Source organism: Anser brachyrhynchus, assembly GCF_964034855.1.
Source record: "Anser brachyrhynchus genome assembly, chromosome: 20".
NCBI lineage: Eukaryota > Metazoa > Chordata > Aves > Anseriformes > Anatidae > Anser > Anser brachyrhynchus.
This window is the reverse complement of record NC_137713.1, coordinates 733,822-748,602: the sequence shown is the minus strand read 5'-3', so window position 1 is coordinate 748,602 and position 14,781 is coordinate 733,822. Positions and strand designations below refer to the sequence as shown.

Genomic DNA, 14,781 nt, shown 5'->3' with positions numbered 1-14,781 from the left:
GGGCGGGCAGCGGGTGGGCAGCGGGCGGGCAGCGGGGGCGCAGAGCAAGCGGTGGTGCTGCAGGAGGAGGCGGCGCAGCGCCAGAGCTGGGAGACGGGCACTGAGCTGCTGCGGCACCGCGCCTGCCAGCCGCACCGACCCCTCGTCTCCAAAGGGCAGGAAATGCATGGGAGAGGAAAACTGTGCTCAGCGAAGAGCAGAGGCGACACCAATGCAGACGTGATGGGAACTGCTCACAGTTTCCTTTCGCTCAGAGTGAAATTCAGGAATAACATCTAAACCCGAAGGAGAAGAAGATGAAAGGGCTTTGCTCCAAGGCATGTGACACTGCCCGCCTTTGTGGGGCCAGATGTGAGGAAAGAGAACTGAGGAGAAAAGCAAAGCTGGAGCTGAAAGACTTTTTTTTTTTTTTTTTTAAAGAAAGAACAAAATGAAAATGATCCTGAAAGAACAACTGTTCCTTTCAAAGCCATTAGTTTAGGAAGCTCGCTGTAAAAGGGTACATTTCTGAAATGTGGCTGCCAGTTTCCAAGCAACAGCTGAGCCCCGGCTCCGCTGCCAGCAGCCGCGCTCCTCCAAATCTGGGAGCCCGCACAGCGGGGAGGAAAGGGGGGGGCAAAGCAGGCAGCTCTGCCCCCCAACACTGGAAGCGGCCGTGGGGAGAGCAGGCTCAGGCACGCAGCGCCCGGTGCAGGGAGCCCATCTGAGCCCTGCCCAGGCAGCAGCAGCAGGCCAGCCTCCACGCAGGGAGGTAGAAGCAGAGTGAGGCACTGAGAGTTAGGAGCATGGAAAACTGACCGACGCGTTGCATTTCACAGAGTCTGGCAGAGGAACAGGGGCAAAAGGAAAACCTGAAATAAACCCTGTAACTGCAGCAGAAGAGCTCTAGTTTCTAGTGAGTGTAACTAAGCACAATTTGATGTGTATTACCAAAACCAACAACTTTGAATTAGAGTGAAGAGTTCTCGCATGTGTCGGATACACTGAAGCATATCTTTCTTCAGGATTTCGTGGGCTCAGGGACCTAACAATGGAAAGAAGAAAGCAGATTCTCCTGGGACCTGTTTTTCAAGGCTGATTCTGTGAGCAGCTGAAAACACGCAGCTCCTGCTGGGTCCAGTGCTTCATGCTGTTTCATCCCAGTAACTCCAGAGAAGGAAATCATTACAGTTACCTAATCCACTAGCTGTTTTGTTACCTCCATTACTATTCCAAATGACAATAGGCACAACATGTGCTTAATTTTAGAGCTTGAATTGAATTAAGCTGGCAAAAATCTAAGCTCACGTTCAAGCTACACAAAGGGCTGAGGGGTTTTATTTCCATGCATTTGGTGACAAAAATTGTCCCCCAAATTCCACAGCCCCACACTGCCCCAAGCATCTTCCTGGCAACATGCATCCCCAACACCCCAAGTGGTCTGGAGCTGACATCTGGGTTCAAGCATCTTAGCCTGAAGCATTAGCAAAAGAACGGTGATTGAACGTCCGATGAGATGACTGAGGATACCAATACCAAAAACTGCCCATCTACATCCACTCTCTTCATCACATAAAAAAATGATGAATGGGGACATAACTGAGGTGTCCAGGATTCAGTATCCTACCACCACTGATGCTAATTAGTTGCAGGTACTTTGTGAGGTCCAGGAAAATTGTGTGGTGGATAACTGGGAAAAGAAAGGCTTTGCTGCACCCCCCTAAGTAGCGCTCTTCTATTTCATTGTTAGCTGTTAGTAATGGGGTTGTTATTTCCTTACATAGATCCATTGCACCCTCTCTGCAAAGTGCTATGCAAACAGCTCTTTAACAGTCTGGAAACCCACTTTGAGCATGACTGAACACCTGCTTGTTCTGATGTTACAGAAGAAATGAACTAAGCACCTCCAGCTCACTATTCCTTTTTCATTCATCTTCCTACACTTCTCTGTGATCCTGCCCCTTGTCTTTCCTCTGTGATCCCCAACTCTTTGGATTTATCTCTGATGGTTTGCCATAGCTGCTGTTTGTGATGCACTTAAAACTGAAGGGAGGGATCAGCTTTTGCCACCGAAAACCTAATTGGCCAACTCAATAGTGCTGCCAGACGACAACCCAATTCATGGGCACCAAAGACAGCAGACTAATTGCAATGACTCAACTATTTCTCTTTTCAGAGCTGTAAAAAGGGGGTGAGTGTTAACTGCAAAGCCAGTTTGCAAAGAGCACCATACAGTATCCTGACTCTCATTTAAAGTCTGAATCAGTGTGATGGTTGCACTGGGCATTCAGGGCTCTCTAATTGTTGCTGTCAGTTCCTGGTAATGAATGATTGAGTCAACATGGGTCAAAACCCCCTGATCTAATGCTATAACAATCTCACTTTTCTCTATAGACTCTGTAAAGGGAGGCTATGAAGGTTTCTGAGACGTGCTGATGCTGTTATTTTATGATACGGCCAGATATTTGGGACATTCAAATGTTTATTACTCAGGTGACTTTCTATATACTCAAGTTTATTATCGTCCACTAAAAATAAAGAACAAGACATTACTTACACTTGTCAAAAAGACCAAGCCCTCAGGCAGAAAATAAAAACAGGCTTATTTGATTGAAGGCTTTAGCTGCTGTTGCTTTTGTGATTACCACAGTGTAAGGTCTTATCCGCATTATTCCTTCACACAGTCTGGCTGAACAGCTCCAATATAGCCCCCTTTGAAATCCAGCTCTGGGTCTGAGTGGGAGAGGGGAAGCAACACCTCCAGAGCATGGTGGCAGTGCAGGACCCACTGCGTACCTAGCTAAGACAGCAATGATGTAAGGCTCCTGGTGAAACTGCAGGTACCTTGGCCTTTCCTCTTTTCAACAAGCAGCTGCATTTAAAAGATAATACAGGTCAAGAACATCAAAAGGAACCACTCAAGAAAATTTCAGTACTTTAAGCTAAATGTTTTTTTCTGAGGCTGGAAACCTCTCAAATAGCAAGGACAGACAAAGACAGTACGCTGATTTGGGCAGGGACTGTCCATCTCCCTTGAGCCTAGCACAAAGGAACCTTCAGTTAGACACACAACACCAGGAAGAAATGTACATTCATGGTTTTCTTCTAGTCCACGTGTGGTCACAAACGTGGGTGTTTACCCATCCGAGACCAGGACTCCCAGCGAGCCGAGCCCTGCATTTTGCCTCAGCTCCCCCACTCTGCTCCTTGGCCCACAGCGGGATGACCTGGGCTGAGCACAGAGCCGAGGCATGGTCAGGACCCCGGCACACACTGCAGAGCGGCAGTGGGATCCTGCTGGGCTCAGGCGTGGCTGGTGCTGCTGGCCCCGGTGCAGAGATGCGATACAGGAGGGGGCTCGCAGCCCCTGTGCATCCCAGCTGCCCTGACACATGGCCACCCTACCAGGTTAAAGCACTTCTGCTGAGGCAAGGAGAGGTGGACGTCATGAACCACCAGAAATACGTGGGCAGAACAGAGAAGACTAGAGGAGGTGTAACCAGAAGTGTGGCACAGATTTTGAGGCCCAGAAGAATGATGACCACTTATTCTGGCTTCCTGTATGATACAGACCATTAAATCCAGTAACTTGCTTCATAGTTTGCCCTTTGGTTGTGCTACACCAGAGACAATCTCTTATGATTAAGGTTGTTAGCCCCAAAATCACATTCAAATCACCTCAAAGATTATGGGTTCATAAAAACATATGTTTTCCAAGCACATATTGCGAAGTCCAATAGATTACCAAAACAGAAGTATTGCTATGTTCTTTGGGTCTGAATCTTTGAGCAGTGCTATTAGCAAATTTACTTTTTACAGCCACTTAAAAATAATTCCTTTGCATCACCATCGTCTCTTAAAGGTCAGTTCAAGTGATTCCCTCTATTTAGTTGCTTTTGCATGAAGCTGCAAGCATGAAGACCAGCAGAGATCGGCTAAATGTTGATTTTTACTGCAAAGCTAACAGTAAGTCCTATCCCAGAAATCACCTTCATGTGGCTATCTGCTCCAAACTGCACCTGCAGCTGATTCCCTTGAATCCTCTCCTCTCCACCGACAACACATAGCTGTCTTGTTCCTTGTCAATGCTGCAGAAAAGCCATGTAGTCATCTCATTTTTGTTCCACCAGTTGTATTTCTCTTCCCAGGGATGCTAACCACACCACCATCGCTTCCTTGTGCAGCCGTATGTGCAATTGCCATCTGTGTAGTTGGCACTTCATCAAAAAATATTTAAATATCTGTGGAACTTATAAGAGTGTAAATGAAACATGACAAAAACCGTAACACAACATAATGTACGCCTGAAGTAAGAGAACATCAACCAGTTCACAAGTGCAACACAATCCCCCTCTCTTAATTTTCAAAAGCTTGCCACCAGCCTGCTACAATTGCCTCACATCCGCTTGCTTCAAAGCAAATTTGCTCCTAAACCATATACACAAGTAGCTGCTTTCTACAAATCTTTCCCCTTTTCAGTTGAACCAAACCAGTTCCACGTTTCTGTGCTAGTGTTAGATGATGATCATTGAGGCAGTAAGGAGCTGCACAGCTTAACCACACGCAAAGAACCACCACCACTTTTTGTTTATTTTGAAGCTTCCTCTTGCTATTTTATGGTATGTCATTTTAAAGCTGTGAAACAAAACAATAATGACCTTTAGTCCTGCAACATCCTGACAAAAATCATCATGTTTTCCTGTTTGTTTTTATTTTTCACGGCATACTTCAGTCTTTCAATGGACATTGAGCAGCAATAGGAACAGCTGTATTTGCAGCAATCCTCACTGATGCTGAAAGTCTACTTTCACCTTTCAAATCCCTTCAGAATTTGGAAATTAACTTGACTATTCCTTATTACATCTCTTCTATTTGCAATGTTATTTCACCTCCGCTTAGACACTAGGAACACATTCAAGACCCTTGTCTTATCCTTTTTGTTCTGTTCATTGCAACAGGTGTGAGGAGTGCAAGATGTATGAGGAGCAGCTGAAGTCACTTTTTTTGTTCAGCCTGGAGAAAAGACTGAGGGGAGACCTTGTCACGGTCTACAGCTTCCTCACGAGGGGAAGCAGAGGGGCAGGCACCGATCTCTGCTCTCTGGTGACCAGTGATAGGAGCCACAGGAATGGCTTGAAGCTGTGACAGGGGAGGTTCAGCTTGGATATCAGGAAAAGGTTCTTCTCCAAAACGGTGGTTGGGCACTGGAACAGGCTCCATGGGGCAGCAGTCATGGCACCGAGCCTGCCGGAGTTCAAGAAATGTTTGGACAACACCCTCAGACACATTGTCTGATTTTTCGTGTGGTCCTTCAGGGACCCAAGAGTCAGACTTGATGATCTTTCTGGATCCCTTCCAACTCAGGATATTCCGTGTTTCTATGATTCATGTATCTGTTAAGGGATCATTCCTTCCAGCACTTGTTTTTGGGCACAGCATCTGTCCTTTCAGACCCCAAATGTTAGAGCTGCTTCCAAAACTGCGACCCACCTGAGCAGCACGGATAGCAGGCAAGAGGAAACTGTGGACCCAGATGGGCAGATTCGTGCGGCATCTTCCAGTAGCTGCCACCATTCTGAACCACGCTGCAGCATGACCTCGGTCAGATGCAACCGCACAACATCCTATGCTACAGCTTTGCACGTTATAGCCATGCAGTATTGCTATACAGATTAGCACCATTGTAGCACCTGCCTTTCTCTTCACATCTAAAGCACATTCTGACGGACATCTTAGGAATGTAAGATTCTTCTCTGATCTGCACAGTCTTCAACAAATACTTTGCATGACTGTTGTCATATCAATTGCTCCAAAATCTTTGGTAAGTTTGCCAATAATTTTATTAAACCTGATAGTTTTCCCTATACTATGCATAATAATGCATTTGTATTATGAAACCAACTATTCTGGAAAAAGAATTACATTGTCAACCACTGCAATAAATGGCTGTTTCGCTTAGTCATTTCATGAAATAACTGAAAATTCTATGTAGGCATTCCATGGAATACCTAATCCCTGAGCATTTATGATTATTAAATAAAAAGGACAGGAAAATTATTTTTCACATTATATTAATTTACAAAACCACACAGAGTTTTAGATCATTTCTTGAAATGACACCAACAAAACATGTGTCTTCCCTGAACTGATCCTTACTTGAACAGTTGAGACTGTTTTCTGAAGTGACTGAAAGTTTGAGTCATTTAGCACAAGAACTGCTTCCACAACAGGATTCTAAAAGTAATGCCACTTGTTTCACAATTTCTGTGCTGTATTTTGTGTAACAATGAAGCAGAGCCATCAAGCAGAGAAGCAAAGTGCTCAGGATTTTATTCAGACGCAGAATGCCTCCAACTTCTGCTCATTCCATCAAATGACTGATTTTACAGCGTGACCGTAACAGATATATGCTTTATTTTCCCAGTTTTTGCTCCTTTTCTCTTAGCATTGTTAAACATTTTTTTCCCATGAGTGCATCCTGCTTAGCTTTTTAAATTTCCTTTTCACACTACTTTTCCCTTATAAAACATCAGTTTGTGTTTTGAATTTATGACCCAATCCATTTCGCTCTTAATTTAACAAGAGCCGCAACAGGCATTTGCATGGGTACAACTTTTCTATAGACAACGGGATGACAGGGATGAGAAAATAGTGAGTAACACAAGAATAATGCACTGTAAATCTGAGCCTGAAAACACGTGAAACAATCTTACACATCATTCTTCATAATAAACACTACACATGCCTTTTCTCATTTAGTACGTCATATTTTTAAGCTCTTCTGAACAGTATGTATTCCCAGCAGTCCTATTTGACTGAGCAGAGGGTGGTAATACACCGGAGCTAATGCAGATGGATGCTGAAGGCCCATTATTCACCATCACCTTAAAGCCTGGCATGCTATTCAGTGCTCACTCTTTAGAGCGATGAGTTTGCATTGCCATACTCGAGACTGTGCTAGCACAGAACAGATATTTCCCTTTAAGGCATTTAACCAGTACCTGTAAACAAAATGTTAAAACCACCAATCCCTCCAGCCGCAACGGATTACCCAGCTGCAGTAAAACAGAGGTGATCACCTCTGCAACTCTGAGGCAGAACAAGTCACAAGATTTGTCTTTGCTCCTTGAAAGCACGAAAAAAATCCCCAGGAATGAGAGAAAAGCAGTATTATTAACCAGATGAGAAAACAGGAAGTGGAGAGATTATGACTACGACTGTAAAAGGTATTTAGGCTTCCCTCTCTCTCTGAAATCTGTAAAAGATGCTAGAAGTCATTTAGACTCCTTATCGTAAGGATCACATAATGAGTTTGTGGTCAAGCTAAGATCTGAACCTGGGTCCCTCAAGTTACTGGTAGCATCTCAGACAAAATGCTGTGTGTCTTTTTCACCCATGTTTGAGAGTATAATTTAGTATAATCAACAGCAGAAACAGGCTCATCTCAGCCAGTCACCTCATAAAAATTCAAATGCTTTTCCTGGTTCCTGCAGAGGTCTTCTACAGTAATTTTTCCCTGTTACAGCTCTGTTCCCAGCCCCAGAAAGTCCTCTCTTATCTTTTATTGAAGCCGTGAGAAATAAAGATTTAGGCTACATGTGTAAGGATAAGAAGCCAAAAACAGTACCTTCTCTTAGGATTTAACTGAAATTCAGACGTCGGTGGCTTTGTATCCGGCATAATTGAGGTTAGGAAAACCTAAGTGCTGTTGATGAGTTTACAAAAGACTTTCAATTCCTAAGACCACCTCTAGTTTTCACTCTGTAGTTGATTGGCTCAGCTTCCTTTCCATCTACCAGAAAAGACAGCGTTTTCCCATTACATTTAACCTTATGATTGTTTATTTTTTTCAAACAGCTTCATGTTTTTCATCATCCACCTCCACATTCCTGAATTCACCAGCCTGCTCTCCTCATATACAAAGGTGCAGATCTGGAGTGGTTCCCACCACCTTTATAGAAATCACTTCAGATTTACATCAGAGCATAGAAAAAAAAGCACAGAGTTCTGTCCTGCTCTTTTCTCAACTGGAATGTTCTATTGATTAGTATTTTTTCCATATAATAGCATATTAATAACAAAACAGAGCAGACGTGAGCAATGTGGAATGAAAGATAATTGCGACTTCCAGAAAACATGAAGTACCAACACATCAAAGGGTAGAGGAAACCTTGCAGATTCGATATATAGATGTTTTGTGCAAGATGCAAAGCATTCTTGCTAAAATGGCCTCCCCAAAGCTGCCATGGATTTAATCTGTATTCGTTACCCGTGTACAAAAAGAGAGTAGAATTAATGTCATTTGCCAGGCAGATTACTGAGAGATTTGTTAACTATCTGCTCACAAAATAGCAACTCTATGTAAAAAAAAGACAAACAACCAAAACCAAAACAAGCGAGAGTGTTGTCCGATGTAATGCAGGTCTTCCCAGTGCTGAGGACGGTGATCGGAAAGCACTTCACAGTGGCATCTAATCTGGTGGCCTTGTAAAAAAAGCATACACTGGTTCAATTCAGATGGCTTAATTAACCTTTTGCAAGCCCTATGTAGACAACCTCACTTTAAGTTATGAATGCCTTGTTTTGTTTAACTGAAACTACTTTATAATTTCTATCTTCACAGAACTGAGATTTCAAGGCTCCCACTGACAATCAACATCACCAATTCCAAAGAGTTTACCAACTGCTTGTCTACCCCCAACAGGTAAGCTACAGTGAAACAATAAAATAAGCTTTGAAATTGTCTTTTGCACATGTAACTAAATTCAATTAACCAAGGAACCTGTGTACAGAAAGCCCCTGCACACACAGGGCACCACGCCTGAGCGGCGCGAGCAGTGTGGTTGAGCCCATCCCTAAGCCACCTCCCAGGGCACTGCCTATGCCTCTTCCTATTGGGCCGTGTGGAGCATCACAAACCTTTGGAAAGGCTGCAGAAATTAGCTGTGACCAGGTCAAATATTTTAGGAAAAAAAAAAAGAAAAAAAAAAGTGGATGCTATTAAGGTGTGGCTGTATGTGTCTTGCGTAAGCAGCATTTGGGGTGGGTGCAAAGCAGAACGCCCAGCTCCGGGCCTGCAGAACATTGCATGCAGGACAGCTCTCGACTACAAGGGGGAAAATATTTACACTGAAAAGCAAGTCTGCTGAAAAAAAAAATAAAAATATTAATTTTCCCAAAATTATGCTGTGGGAGCCATTTACCAAATGAAAACCTACCCAAGGCTGCACTTGAATGACAGAGCAACAAGGGTCCTGCTGGGGAGCTCAGGGAAAGCACCGGGAAAGCATTTTGCTGTTTAGCTCACAGGATATTGCTGTGGGTGGCGTGGTGCAACACCAACAGGGGCACAGAACGCTCCCTGACGCTCCACTGCAGTGACTCCAGGGAGACGGGTGTTACCTCCGGCCCTGGGTTACAGCCCTACCTCCTTTGGCTTTCCTTGAAGATCCTAAAACAATGGTGCTGGTTTGGGTCTCGAACAAACTAGCACAGCACTGCTGTATGCAGCTCAAGGTCAGCCCGATGCCATTGCCTCGAGGCATGTGTCATGCTGCTGATACTCCATAGTGCAAATCTGGGGTCTGGAACATTTTTGGCATCGTTTCATTTGTACTGATCATGTTGAACTTCATTTCCTGCCACTGCTTCACCTGGGCAGGTTCCTGTAGTCCTATCGATTTAGGCCTCAACCCAACATAACATTTAAAAATATTATTACATTAAGCATTTGATTAATTTTATTTCTGTAAAATTAAATTAATTTCAGACTTTTGCAACCTTAAAGCTGTATACACAACTTAAAGGTTGGATGGGTTGCAGTGTTACATTGCTAAATCCCAGGGTTCTCTCTTATTCATAATTCAATAAAAAATCACTGTACAATTGAAGTCCTATCAACATATTAAGTCCCAGAAAATGTTTGCTAAGAGCAAAACTATTTTAGCTATTCATTTTCACATCTTATCAAGTCTGAAGGATCATCAGATTTATGTGAATGCTGTAACAGCTTGAAACTCTTTATATTTCCTTCCTGAATTTCTGTATATGACAACTATTTGCAACTACTGCAAATTTGTTCACAGAAGGATCTTCTGTCAGCAACTGGCATTTTTTCTCCATAGGCAAAGACAGGCATAGCTTGCGGCCAAACGTATTCGCAGCTACCATTAGCATCTTACACTGTCGAATTCTGTCGTGAGCCGCACTGCAGGCGGGCACACGAGGGGCACGCAGGGCAGGGCTGCGTGCGCGGTGCGAGGCACCGTGCGGCTTCCCAGGGTCTGCTGGCGCCTTGCAGGCAGAGCTGGGAAGAGACCCCCACGGCCCGGGTGTGCCCGAGGCACTGGTCCCTGCCTCACCGCTCCCCTCGCTGCCCAGGAGGAACGGGAACAGCGGCGAGGCACGGAGCGCCCTGCGAGGAGGCGATGCCCGGACAGCGGCCGCACCTGGTGCTGGGCCCATGGCAGCAGCCGGGCTCTGCTCCCGCTGCCGGGCGCGGGCTCTGGCGCTGCCCCAGCTGAGTGCCTGCCACCTGGTCCCACGCCACGTCCAGAGGGGATTTCTGTATTTCTGTGGGCGTCACAGATCTGACCCTCAATAAAAGCAGCACATCAGAAGTGCAAATTCCTTCATCCACTACAACTGTAGATTATTCTCCCACATTCTGTAGCCAGAAATAGAAGTTCCTGCATTTGTTTGCTTTTAAAGGAAAGTAAGAGAAGACATCCTCCAAACAAGGAGAGAGAGAAAAGCAATCTGAGCAACTCCACCAGCCACCGGTCACTGAAATGCTCGGGCTGGCAGGACAGGTAAGCACTGTGCCGCATGCAGATGGGAAGCAGCAGCAGCCCCCCAAGGCATCTGAACCACCTCTTCCCTCTCAGATCCCAACAAAGCAGAGCGCCGGCTTTCGGCGTGACACGACTGACCTAACCACAGGAAGTAAACCACGGTCCAGATAACTGCATCCGAATTTAGCTTGGAGACACGTATCTCCGCAGGTCGGATTTAAACATACAAAGACTACGAGGTGCCTCAAAAACCACATGCAGTTATAAGCGCGTAGCCTACTGCCGCTTAGGTGCAGATGCTTTAATTACAAAACGACAGCTCTCCACGCGAACCAGCAGCAGAAAGGAGCCCGTCCTTGCCGTGAACGCGGCAGATGAGCCAGCCCTAAGGACGGCGGGCGAAGCGCCGCTCTGCTCTCACGCCTACGAACCATCCGCGTCCCCCCGCCCGCGCCCAGCCTAAGGAGCCGCTGCCCGAGGCCGCCGGCCGGGGCCGGGAGCTGCCGGGACGGGTGGCCCGCCCCCCCCGGCCTGGGGGAAGGGGTCTGAGCTCGGAGGAGCGGCCCCGGCAGGGGCTGCCCCCAGCGGGAAGAGGCACGGAGGAACGACACCGGTTCCGCTCCGCTCAGCGGGTCGCGCCGGGGCCGCGCCGCCGCTCAGCGCCCTGCCCCTGCGGCCACCCGCGCGTTCAGGCAGACGCGCGGACACGTTCTGCGGGGAGAGCCGCAAGCGCCCGTAGCGGCCGCAGCCCGCACAGCCCCTCCGCGAGGCAGGCGTAGGAGAGGGGCCGCTTCCCGCAGACGGAAGGAAGGCAGCCGCACGGAGCGCCGGGGGCCGGCTGCGGCTGGCGGCCCCGGCCCGGCCCGGCCAAGGGCGAGCCCCCGGAGCCCCGAGCCCGGCGGGGCCGCGGCCGCGGGGCAGGAGCGGGGCCGGGCTCGGCCGCCTCCCAGACACGCGTCCCGGCTCCCGGGGACATTCCGCCGGATCGGCTGGGGCTTCGCCTCACTACGCCGGGAGTTCCTTGGCCGCAAAAGAAAGGTGAGGCTTTTTTCTTTCTCCTCTTTTTCGTACCCGGTCGCGTTACCTGCTCCCGCGAGCCGTTTGCCTGCCGGCCTTGACGCGAGCGATAACCGGACAACTTTTCGCAGGCGCTGGGCTGTGAACATACGCTGCGGTCTGAATGGCTGCCTGGTCTGCTACATGTACCCGTGCCATCTAAGAACAGGAGGCTTAGCTGCGTTATTTGTAAAGATTGCGGTTTACTGTCGAGATGCCCTTTTCCGAGCATCCACAAAATACTGGACTTGAAAAGTAGGAACGGATGATGCAGGTGTGTGTTTGTGTCACAGAGCCTGCTGAAGCAGACTAGAAGGCTGTTTCTCTAAACAGTTTCTGAAGCATCATTGTGCTAAATAGACTAAGGATTTTTAGTGGGTGGATGTTGCAGTGATTTGGGGCTGAGGGTTTTATGAAAGACACTTCCTAAATACCTATGTTCTAGGTACAGATCTACATGTTATTTTAATTTCAATAATTACCTTGCCCACAGGATAAGATCTCTAGCTACGATGGGATAAGGCAAAAATCAATACACAGTATATTTTTTACAACAAGCTCTTGGAAAACTTCAACCTATAGCCACAGAACCATATTGTCTGTTTGTTGTTGTTTGTTTGTTTTTAATTGTGCACACAGCATCATCTGCTGGGTGTTTGAGTTCTTAATATCAAAGGGATGTACATTATACATGTATGGTTTATCATTGTTCAAAATACATTCTGGGTTCAAGAATACTGTTTGCTGATCAGGCTCAGATTGTCAGTGAATGATTACAGTAGACTGCATGTGCTTGCGGTTATCTTTTGAGTACACATCCCTCTATGTACAAAACGCATACACGCATACATGTGTATGTACATACAGATAAAATGCAAGCTTGTATATATGTATATTTGCATCTTTTCCGTACTGGCATGGAATCACTCCTCCTGATTCATTATTTTATCATGGAGCTAGGTAAAAGTATTAGACTCTCAGAAAAAATACCATGTCGCCGTGATGTGCTTGCTGTTACAAGCTGTCACTGGAGTACTTTCCAAGTCAGTGCTGTCTCACAACAAACGTTCCTGGACCAGCTGCCTCCTGCAGGCCCTTCTGCATCCCTCTCCATAGGCTACAGTGTTCATCAATGTTATTTTCTAGATTCACACCTAGATATGCTAGCAAATTGGTCTTGAACAAGTGGCGTATCTAGTAAAAGAGATGCGGTGACCAAATTTGCACAAGTTAGCACTGACAACCCAGCACACTCAGGCTGCAGCTCTGTTCTGTGCTATCACCTTTCATTTCCAAAGCCAAATTATCTATCAGCTGTAGAACACCTCCTCTATTGTACAGGCTGCTGTGTGCAGTGGATACTACGTTGGTGTGTATATTTTCAACATGATTTGACTATGGTTTATGAACTACACAATTTTTCGCCATCTCCCTGCCATTTCTGCATAAATATTTTTTTCTGCTTGATCACAGTCATCATTATTTAACAGTTTTAACACCGTATCAGCATCCAAGTCAACTCTGCAATCTGATAAATCGTGTAGTAAGCACATGTGTAGGAGAAGAGGACAGGTGAGGGAAGAAAGAGTAAACTTGCTAGAAAGCCCTCTCAAGCTGCAATGTTTGCCACTACACCCTGTGGAGAAACTGTGGTGCTCCTTCCTTGCTTCCAGTTTGTTGACAGACCTTACGTTGTGCTTGAAGCAACGCTCAAGAAGCATTGCATCTGCAGAGAGTTGGTCACAACAGGGGCATGTGGATACAGGGTCAGCATGGATCCACCCTCCAGCAAGTAAAACTTCCTAGGTTGGAAGAAGCTCTTATTGCTTCTGAAAGCCCAGATATCAAGGCCAGATCTCTCGTTAGGGAAGATGTCATGACGCATGAGAGCCTCAGCGGTCAGCACAGGCTGAAGGTCCCTTCAGCTGTGTTCTTGTATTTGTGGTTTCTTTGTTTATTTTTAATAAAAGGAGTTAAATTCCTTTAAAATATGATATGCTGCCTGAAAGTTAACATGAAAAACCTCATTGGTCGCCTCATTACTTTACTGAAAATCCCAAGAGGATGAGCTTCATTTTGATGGGAAAGGGTGGGAGGAGTAGTACGTAGAAATATTTAAAAGCCAAATTATGCTCTGAATCAGACAATTGGGAAGAGATGTGGAAGAAACCCTTTCACTGCGTTTCATACAAGCCCTCAGCAAGTCCTGCAGAGGCAGAACCGAATGACTTGGCGGGTTTCACATGAACGGCGATGCAGGATGTGCATCGGCCCTGACTCATCCTCTGCCTCCCGTGTGTGAGACGTCCTGCCTTGGAACAAAAGAAAAAAAGCCGCCCCAGTTTCGCAGCTGTATGGGCAGGAGGGCAGGAACAAGAAGAGTGAGGAGCAGCCACAGTGGGGTGAGTGGGGTGCATGGGAGCGGTGTCACGGTGCCTGCACGCTACCGTGTGGGACGGGGACGCATCCTCAGCGGTCGCTGGCCAGGTACCGCGCATTCGGCCTGGCAGAAGTGCCTGGCCAGGAGCCCAGCCTCATGGGAGCAAGGCCAAGGCACGGCACCCTCCGCTCCGCACAGTGCCTGTCCCTTTCCACAGCAGCACTGCGGTGTCCTCTCCTTTGCATGGCTCTAATGACCCTGAAAGGGATTGTTCCCATGCTGCTGGGCAGGTACATCCCTAAACTGCAATTTTTGAGTTAAAGAAGCATCCTCAAGATTCGGCTTGTTTTCCTTCAACACGATTGTGCAAGATTGGACCCAACCCTAGAGCCCAGTCAGCCACACGTCCTCCGTGAGCAGTTCAGCCCACAACCCTGCTCCCACGGCAGCTGGTGGCCAAGCTTCCTCTGGCCATGGTGCAGAGGCGTGAGGCTGGGCAGCCAGGCTGTGGTTTCCCGGGGCCGGTGGCAAGCATCCCCTGCGTGGCCCTGTGGAGCTGGGACAGGTGTGCCC

At 46.9% G+C, this 14,781-nt stretch overlaps 1 protein-coding gene and 1 long non-coding RNA gene across 8 annotated transcripts in view; one reads left to right on the top strand and one right to left on the bottom strand.

The window, feature by feature from the left end:
• LOC308180605 overlaps positions 1 to 14,781 on the bottom strand; it is a 193,693-nt gene that overhangs the window by 121,070 nt on the left and 57,842 nt on the right. The window lies entirely within an intron of this gene.
• Positions 10,134 to 14,781, top strand: part of WSCD1 (WSC domain containing 1) — a 30,204-nt gene continuing 25,556 nt past the window's right edge. Inside the window, exons 1-2 of one of the 2 annotated variants that reach the window (XM_080562565.1) lie at positions 10,134 to 11,810; positions 11,921 to 14,230. The gene's annotated coding sequence lies outside the window, so the exon portion shown is untranslated. The remainder of the gene's footprint in view (positions 11,811 to 11,920; positions 14,231 to 14,781) is intronic. The other variant, XM_080562564.1, reaches the window with a different exon arrangement.